An 8072-nucleotide genomic window follows, 5' to 3' on the forward strand; every position below is an offset into this window, starting at 1 on the left:
CCGAGATAATCCCTGGGGTAGAGGTTTTAGTTTCCCTGACAAAGCTGGAAGTTATCTTTGCTGTCCTTTGATCTTCAAAGGACAGGAGGAAATTTCACACTCAAGGGAGGCCACCTGGTGTCAGGTGAAGTTGCTGCAACTTGTGAAAGTTCGTCGGACGCCATAAGGCCAGCAGTTCCCCTGCCTTAGTGTGAAAACGCCTTGCAGAAGGGACTCTGCCTTTTCCTGGTCTGGTTTTGGTGCCCCGGTTAGAAAATCACATTTGCCTGTGGATCCGGAGGCTGCAGATGGATGGCTCAAAGAGGAAGTAAAATCCAGGTAATGTGATTTTGATGTGATTCATCAGTTTGGACGTGTATACTTGGATGGATGGGTGCGGTTAGCCAAAATAATGATTTTTGTTTTAATCTAATTACAAATTTACCACTGCTATCTCCTTCCAGGGTGCTATTGAGGAATAGAAGCAAAAGGAAAGGGATTTTTTGGTACTTCTATGGCGGGGTGACGGCATCGGTGGACAAGGGACGAGCAACTGACATCATCTACCTGGACTTGTGCAAAGCTTTTGACACTGTCCGGCACGACATCCTTCTCTCTAAACTAGAGAGACATGGGTTTGATGGACGGACCACTCGGTGGATAAGGAGTTGGCTGGATGGCCGCACTCAGAGAGTGGTGGTCAACGGCTCAATGTCCAAGTGGAGATCGGTCACGAGTGGCGTCCCTCAGGGGTCCGTGCTGGGCCCGGCCCTGTTCAATATCTTTGTTGGCGACATGGACAGTGAGCGCACCCTCAGCAAGTTCGCCGACGACACCAAGTTGTGTGGTGCCGTCAACACGCTGGAAGGGAGGGATGCCATCCAGAGAGACCTTGACAGGCTGGAGAGGTGGGCCCGTGCCAACCTCATGAAGTTCAACCAGGCCAAGTGCAAGGTCCTGCACCTGGGTCATGGCAATCCCAGGCACAAATACAGGCTGGGCGGAGAATGGATTGAGAGCAGCCCTGAGGAGAAGGACTTGGGAGTGCTGGTGGATGAGAAGCTTAACATGAGCAGGCAATGTGCCCTTGCGGCCCAGAAGGCCAACCGCATCCTGGGCTGCATCAAGAGAAGCGTGGCCAGCAGGTCAAGAGAGGTGATTCTCCCCCTCTACTCTGCCCTGGTGAGACCCCACCTGGAGTACTGTGTCCAGTTCTGGAGCCCCCCCAACACAAGAAGGACATGGACCAGTTGGAGAAGGTCCAGAGGAGGGCCACAAAGATGATAAAAGGGCTGGAGCACCTCTCTCATGAGGACAGGCTGAGAGAGTTGGGGCTGTTCAGCCTGGAGAAGAGGAGGCGCCGGGGAGACCTGATAGCGGTCTTCCAGTACCTCAAGGGGGCCTACAAGAAAGATGGGGAAAGGCTGTTTAGTAGGGCCTGTTGCGATAGGACGAGAGGTAATGGTTTTAAAATAGAGGGGGGTAGATTTAGATTAGAAATTAGGAAAAATTTTTTTACGATGCGGGTTATAGAACACTGGAACAGGTTGCCCAGAAAGGTGGTGGAGGCCCCATCTCTGGAAACGTTCAAGGCCAGGCTGGATGAGGCTCTGAGCAACCTGACCTAGTCAGGGATGTCCCTGCTCCTTGCAGGGGGGTTGGACTAGATGACCTTTGAAGGTCCCTTCCAACCCTAACCATTCTATGATTCTATGATTCTACTTCAGGATGCTCTGTGGAAGTCAGATGTCCAGTCTGGCATCTCTGTCAATATAATTCTTTTGTACTGGCCACAAAGCCTGACAAAGTTGCTCCAAAACGAGGTGGCCTGGGTTGCAGACCCACGAGAGCTCTCTCTGCCCCTTGCCCCGCAGCCTGGCTCACCAAGAATGCTGAGTGCAGACACTCAGCCTCTTCTCTGCATCCACCCCCCAATTTCCCCTGTGGCCCTCGGTTAGACGGTGTCCCAGGGCTGCTGGGAACGGGTTGCAAAATATCCCTTTGGTCAATGATATCATCCAACCAACAACACCTCCGGGGCTGGGACAGGCACCGCCGCTTGCCCTCGGTCCCTCACCCACTCTTTCATAACAGCAAACAATCAGTCTCTCTGTGGACGCAGCTTCAGAGCAAGCAGCCAGTCCCGCAGATGGGATGTGTATATTTATGTCTGCGTGGCTCTCTTACTGCCAAGATCGCATTTACTGCTCGCTTGAACACGAGGAGATTCTTTGGAAGTAAAACTGACTGTTGTTAACTCACCTCCTGGTCGCCCAGGCTCGCGCTGCTCTCTGAGCTGGCGATCTTTCACCTGGCATTTGGGATCAGGCAAGTCTTTGGAGATCACCCTGGCTTATGATTTATTTTGATGAGAATCAGTTGATCCTGTCCTCCCAGAGCTGTCCCCGGTGGTGGACGGGCAGGTGGCCCCCTGCCCAGGAACATCACACAACCCCCTGAAAGCAGCCACCCCCTGCCCCAATGCTGGTGAGCTGGTGCTGAACCAAGCCCTGCTCCAGGGCAGCCCCCACCGAGGCCAAGGGGTGCTGTGGGCTACCACCCTGGCTGCTGGGGCAGCCACCAGGTACAATGGCCCTGCAGGGTCCAGCACCCCTGATTCGCTTCTCCTTCACATGTGAACCACCTGAAAACAGATCTGGGGGTGCATCTGGGGGTACCCTCCAGCACAGCTGGCTCCATAAACATCCCATTGCAGGGCTCTTCCCTTGTCTGGGGATTAATAAAAGAAAAAATGCAGAGCAATAGTTTCTTTCTCAAAATTTCCAAATGCAAGAAAGCTCTTTGTTGCATCACAGCAAAGAAAAACAGAGATGGTTTCCACCCTTTGGCAGGATGCGGCCCCTCTCGCCCCACAGCAGAGCTGGCCTGGCCCACGTCGCCTGCCGGCACGGCTCCCATGGTTCCTACCACAGCACCCCGGTGTGTAATTCATTTTGTGTGTGTGTGATGGTTTTCTTTATAAAATTAGCGAACCAAGTGGAATTAATTCAACCACAACCACATTTTATTCATAGAGAGGCTCAGCTGAAAGACGATGAGCAGAACAACTGCTTTCCCTTAATAAACCTGCAGCAGATTCATTCATAATAAACCGCATCTTTTTTTAAAAACAGACCTTTTTCTATTGTTCTTCATTTTACGCTGTTGTTTTACCCTGCCACTCTCTTCTTGACAAGCATGTTCACTTTCTGAAACTGTTGTTGGATGAATGGTTTATGGATGAATACTTAACAGTTAACAATAATAATTTATCTTTACACAAAGGATTATAAAGATCAAGACAAACTTTAAAAAAAAATTTTAAAAGAAACTGCCTGACTGTTTTGAGTTGTTTAATGTGAATAGAAATAGAGTCGGAAAAGGAAAAGTGAAAAAAGACTCCAGTGCTTTTCATGGTTGGCAGAGCACCCACAGTGAGGAGATAATGGGCGAGCTTAGCAGGTCTCCCGGAGCCTGGCAGGGTGGCTGCCCTTCCACCCACCGCAGCTCATAAAGCGCAGGGCAGCAGGGCAGCCGCCTCGCGGAGGAGAGCTCATGATCCACACACGATGCTGGGCGGTGGAGGCATATGGCTACCCGCTGCCCGGCTGCCTCCCGGGGCTGGGCTAGCAGCAGCGACTGAGTGGCTACTGCTCTGCTCTCCTCCTCTGAAATCACAGGAACAAGCGCCGGTATCACCACCGCTTCCACTTTTGCACTTTGTCTATAGGTATATCAGTGTCTTAAAGTGCATCGCGCCCTGCATCGCTCAGGGCCCACTGCAGCTGCGGGCTGGGAGCAGGGATGTTCACCGCCTGCTGCAATGTTGGCACTGGAGACAAAAAAGAGCAAGAAAAGGGCCTGCAGGTGGTGGAAATGGGTGCCCACCATTGCAACACAGATATCACCGACTGACGCTGTGCAGCCAGTATCTGAACCTGTAATTACATCCACCCCTTATCAAACAGAGCTTTTCAAGGGTCTTGCAGGCTTAAGGCTTCCTCTTCTAAGGGTTCGGCAGGCAGTTGCTCGCTGGCAAAGATACAGCTGTTTCTGCAGGTTCTGGTGAGGGGTCAGACTCTTGCATCAGAAGGTGCAGGAGTGACTACAGGGCTTGAGGGCAAACAAGCTTGGTAACTTTGCACAAGAAAAAAAATCTCCATGAAAGGAAACCTATGTGTGGTTTTCGCATGTTTTTCAGAATAAGTTCTCCTCTTTCCTCGAAAGCCTGGTGGGTTGAGTGCACTGAGACCAACGTGCATGCCCAGTCTGCTCAGAAAGGGCAGATTTCTCTCCCCTCACCTGCTGGAATCTCCACTGAATTCAAAGGTGAGAGAAAGACGTTCTATGGCCTTGCTGCCTTAGGATTTGTGCTTGACATGGGCAGTTTAGGAGGAGAGGTTACCCTGCTTGACCTTGGGCAAGATACTTTCTCTCTGCCTTCGTTTTGCAAACTGAAATTAGAATATCAGAATATCTTGGCTGTGTGTTAGAGTGCAACTAAACACCGGCTTCTGCAGGGTCTCACCAAAGTGTCTAACCAAAGCCTGGTTATTCAGTTTTCTCCTGAGGTTCTGCGGTGATGCCAACATGAAGAACTGTCCCCAGCAGTGCTCTGCCTCTCCTGCCACTTGCTACTGACTTCAAGTGATGAAGCACAATTGATTTATGTTATAATGAGCCTACTGATTTCTACAGTCATTTAAAAACGGCAGTAAATGCCTCAGTGATTGCATCAATGAATGCAGTCTTTACACATGTTGGTTCACAACTAAAAGTGGTAATAGAAGAGGTTAATAATACCCTTCAACTGCTTCCCCCCCCAATATGTTTAACAAGCTTTTTTTTCTAAGAGATATTTTACTATTTGACAAGAAAAAAAAAATACTACAGAGTTGACATCCCATCTATATGTTCCTGTTAAGCTTCATGATAGGAATGCTTGATGTGTTTTTATGCCAATGAAGCCCAGATGAATTAAAGCAACGTTCTCACTTTTTTCTTTCTAATGCTAATGTTTAATTCTAGCATATTTATAGAAAAAACACTGCATATAAAACAGGGCCATAGAAAAAAGCTCTGCAGCACCTACTGAAGCTTGGTGAACTCCAGGCGTAGTAAGAACTGATTGTATGTTTCAAGGTTCTGAATAAAGTGTGCTGTTTTACAAGCCATCAGCTTTCTGCACTCCTGCAGCCACGGTAGCTTGACAGAATAAAGATGACATGCATCGCCCTTGGGTTGGGTGTATATTTTCAGCATGGACTACAAAACCAGAAGAAGAACAAAAAATATAACACCTATCCCACCCCACCCCTCCACTCCCTCAAATACAAACGTCTAAAAGCTATGTGACAAAACCTGTATGCAGGGGCCTGTATTTGAAGCACTCTGAACTAGATAATCATTTGTCACTTAATCCTTAATGAATACAGCTGGTATTTTTGCAAGCACATCACACTGGTGGGAGTGTTTGGTGGTGAAATATCAGTGAGATATGATTTTATTCCTATGAATAAATATAGCCTGGTGTCTGTGCACATCCGTACGCACACATAAGTCATCCCCAAACCGCAGGAGTACACTGTATATCCAAAGTTCTCAAGAGGGAATGAACACCTGGGGATAAAAAAAAAGATCCCAGGTCCTTATTTGTGCCCACTCATAATACAGAGGGTGATGCACTTCTTGGTACACCGCGACAACAGGGAGCTGTCTGGGGCACCAGATGTGGACCAGCAGCTTGTGGCATCTCAGCTCTTAGAGCTTCAAGTTGAGCCAGGGTTTTCAGGAGGACTTGGTGCATCCTGGCACAATAACGTCAGTACAGCAGTCAAAAGAAAAGGCAAAATTTTCCCCAGCTGATGGTCACTCTGGTGACTCTGAGCTCCCTCTTTAGGTGAAAAAGATTCAATCCTTGCTCTGGGCGCCTATGATTAAGTGAAAATAAGTTTCTGAACTACAAAGGAAAGCTCGAAAACATGACTCAAGGCATCCTATACCTCTAAAAGAAGAAAAGAGGAATTAACTTTAAAACTTTCAATTTAAAAACTTTTCTATGCCTGTTACTGCCCTGAGAAACAGGGATGAGTAACAGAGGATGGTCCTACCCTTGAGGAGAAGGAGAAGGCTGTTAGTGAGGAGATGTCCCAGCTGCTTGCTGCAACAAAACCTTCGCTGACCTGTTTCAGCAGAGGTCACACTGCACTGCCTGCTGTGCGGTGCCAACGGAGGCACAAACACATAAAACATCGCTGTTTTCTGCCCCGAGTGCTTCACGGGTTGACTTGAAAATTACAAGTTTATCTAGACTTTGTAAATTTGTGCAATTTATTTACAAGCCAATATTTACACCAAAATATATATAAATAATTCTTTTAACTGTGTATAGGATTGTTTAAGTGCATTGTGAGGAAAAGTGGGGAATTCAACATCGCTTTCTTTTCTAAACTCTTCTCCCCGCTGCGACCAAGTCCGCTTGGATGGGCCAGGCAGCTGGGACCCAAAGTAGTGGCATCTGTAATTCACTTCTCCCCAGAAAAAGTGACAAGTAAATTCCACAAACAATCCCAGAAAGACGTTGTGAGACCCATTTAAGTATTTAAAATTCTCCAAAGCTCTAAAATGAAAGGGATTTTGAAAACGCAAATCGATAAAATATTTTCTTCTCCCAAGTACCATTGAATTGAGCTATTTAAAAGCAAAAGCAGAACAGTCAGGCAGGAAATTTTCATGCAGAATTTGTTTGTGAAGCAATCATCCAATGCTTTAGTTTTTTAAGCACTGTTTTCTGAAGAAACAATGAACCATTTCGCTAAAGGTGCAGGTGACATCTGTTACAATAGCCTCTTGATGAGCCTTTAGTAAAACCGTTTCATTACATGGTAGTTACGTAATGGTTGGGACTGGGGAGATTTTCCGGTTAAGCAAGGAAAGTAATTCATCCACTTATTATTCTAGGAGAGGTAGGAACTAGAACGTTCTGTTTAAATCTAATTTTTCTTAGTGTTAAGAGGATCAGTACAGGAATTGTACTGTGTGTATAGAAACGTTGGCTACAGCTGCATTTTTGAAGGAGTACTGTCAAATTGAAAATTGCGTTTTCTCTGAGATGTCGTTCCCCTACTGTTGGCACAATAACACCTGAAATTACTGTAACTGAAAGAGATTAGAAGAAAATTAATGTTTCTCTTCCCTAATTTTGCTTTTTTGTGTGTGTTTGACAGCTCCTTTGGGGAGCGGAATAGCGGCTCTCTGGGAGTTAGCTTTGGGGTGGGTACAGACTCAAGCTAATATTTGTGTTTTCCTGACAATAATTTGCACCATTCATGTTACTCTGCTTGCCCTGGGCACAGAATTGCCTTTGCTCAGGCTTTTCGTAGCAGAGGCCGAGCTTGGCTCTCAAGTACCTTGCACCTAGAGGCGGCTGGGCCCTGCCCACGCGACTTCGTCTTGCCTCGCTGGAGGGACTGGAGCCTGCACAGTGAGAACAAAGAGCAAAACCAGATGTAAATAAGCTAAAAATTGGAGAAGGCACTGAAATTCACACCTCACATCCCCACAATCCCAGCCCTGCACAGCCGCTGGCAGGCCCAGAGCCTCCGGCCTGGTGGGATGGCTGGGCGAGGGGGCACACCGCGGGCGAGTGGGCACGCCAGGACCCAGCTGCTGGCCCTAATGTTGCTAATTCTTCTTTTTTTTTTTTTAAATAGCGTTTTTTGTAGCCACTCGAATAAAAGACAGAATTTAAGATCAAGGTTTTATTTCACATTCCCAGTGAGCACTTGTACCGCCCCTCCACCTCGCGAGAGGACACGGCCCTGCGTGTAGCGCATTTCTTCCCGGAGTCAAACTGGCCCCTGGCCCAGCAGCGCCCCCTGCAGGCGCGCAGCGGCGCGCCCCCTCCCGCGCGGCCGCTTAGCCCCCGCTCAGCTCACACTTGCCTTTGGCGCCCAACCCGCCCCTCAGCGGGAGAAACCACTTTTCCCAACTCCCTGGGGGGGACTCCTACTGCGAGGGGTGGCAGTGTCACCCTCCTTCTCCTCTTCAGAGCACCTTCAAAAACGCCGGTGAGCCACTTTAGAAGATTAAAG

The sequence above is a fragment of the Chlamydotis macqueenii genome, chromosome 7 (assembly GCF_036417535.1).
Source record: "Chlamydotis macqueenii isolate bChlMac1 chromosome 7, bChlMac1.mat, whole genome shotgun sequence".
NCBI lineage: Eukaryota > Metazoa > Chordata > Aves > Otidiformes > Otididae > Chlamydotis > Chlamydotis macqueenii.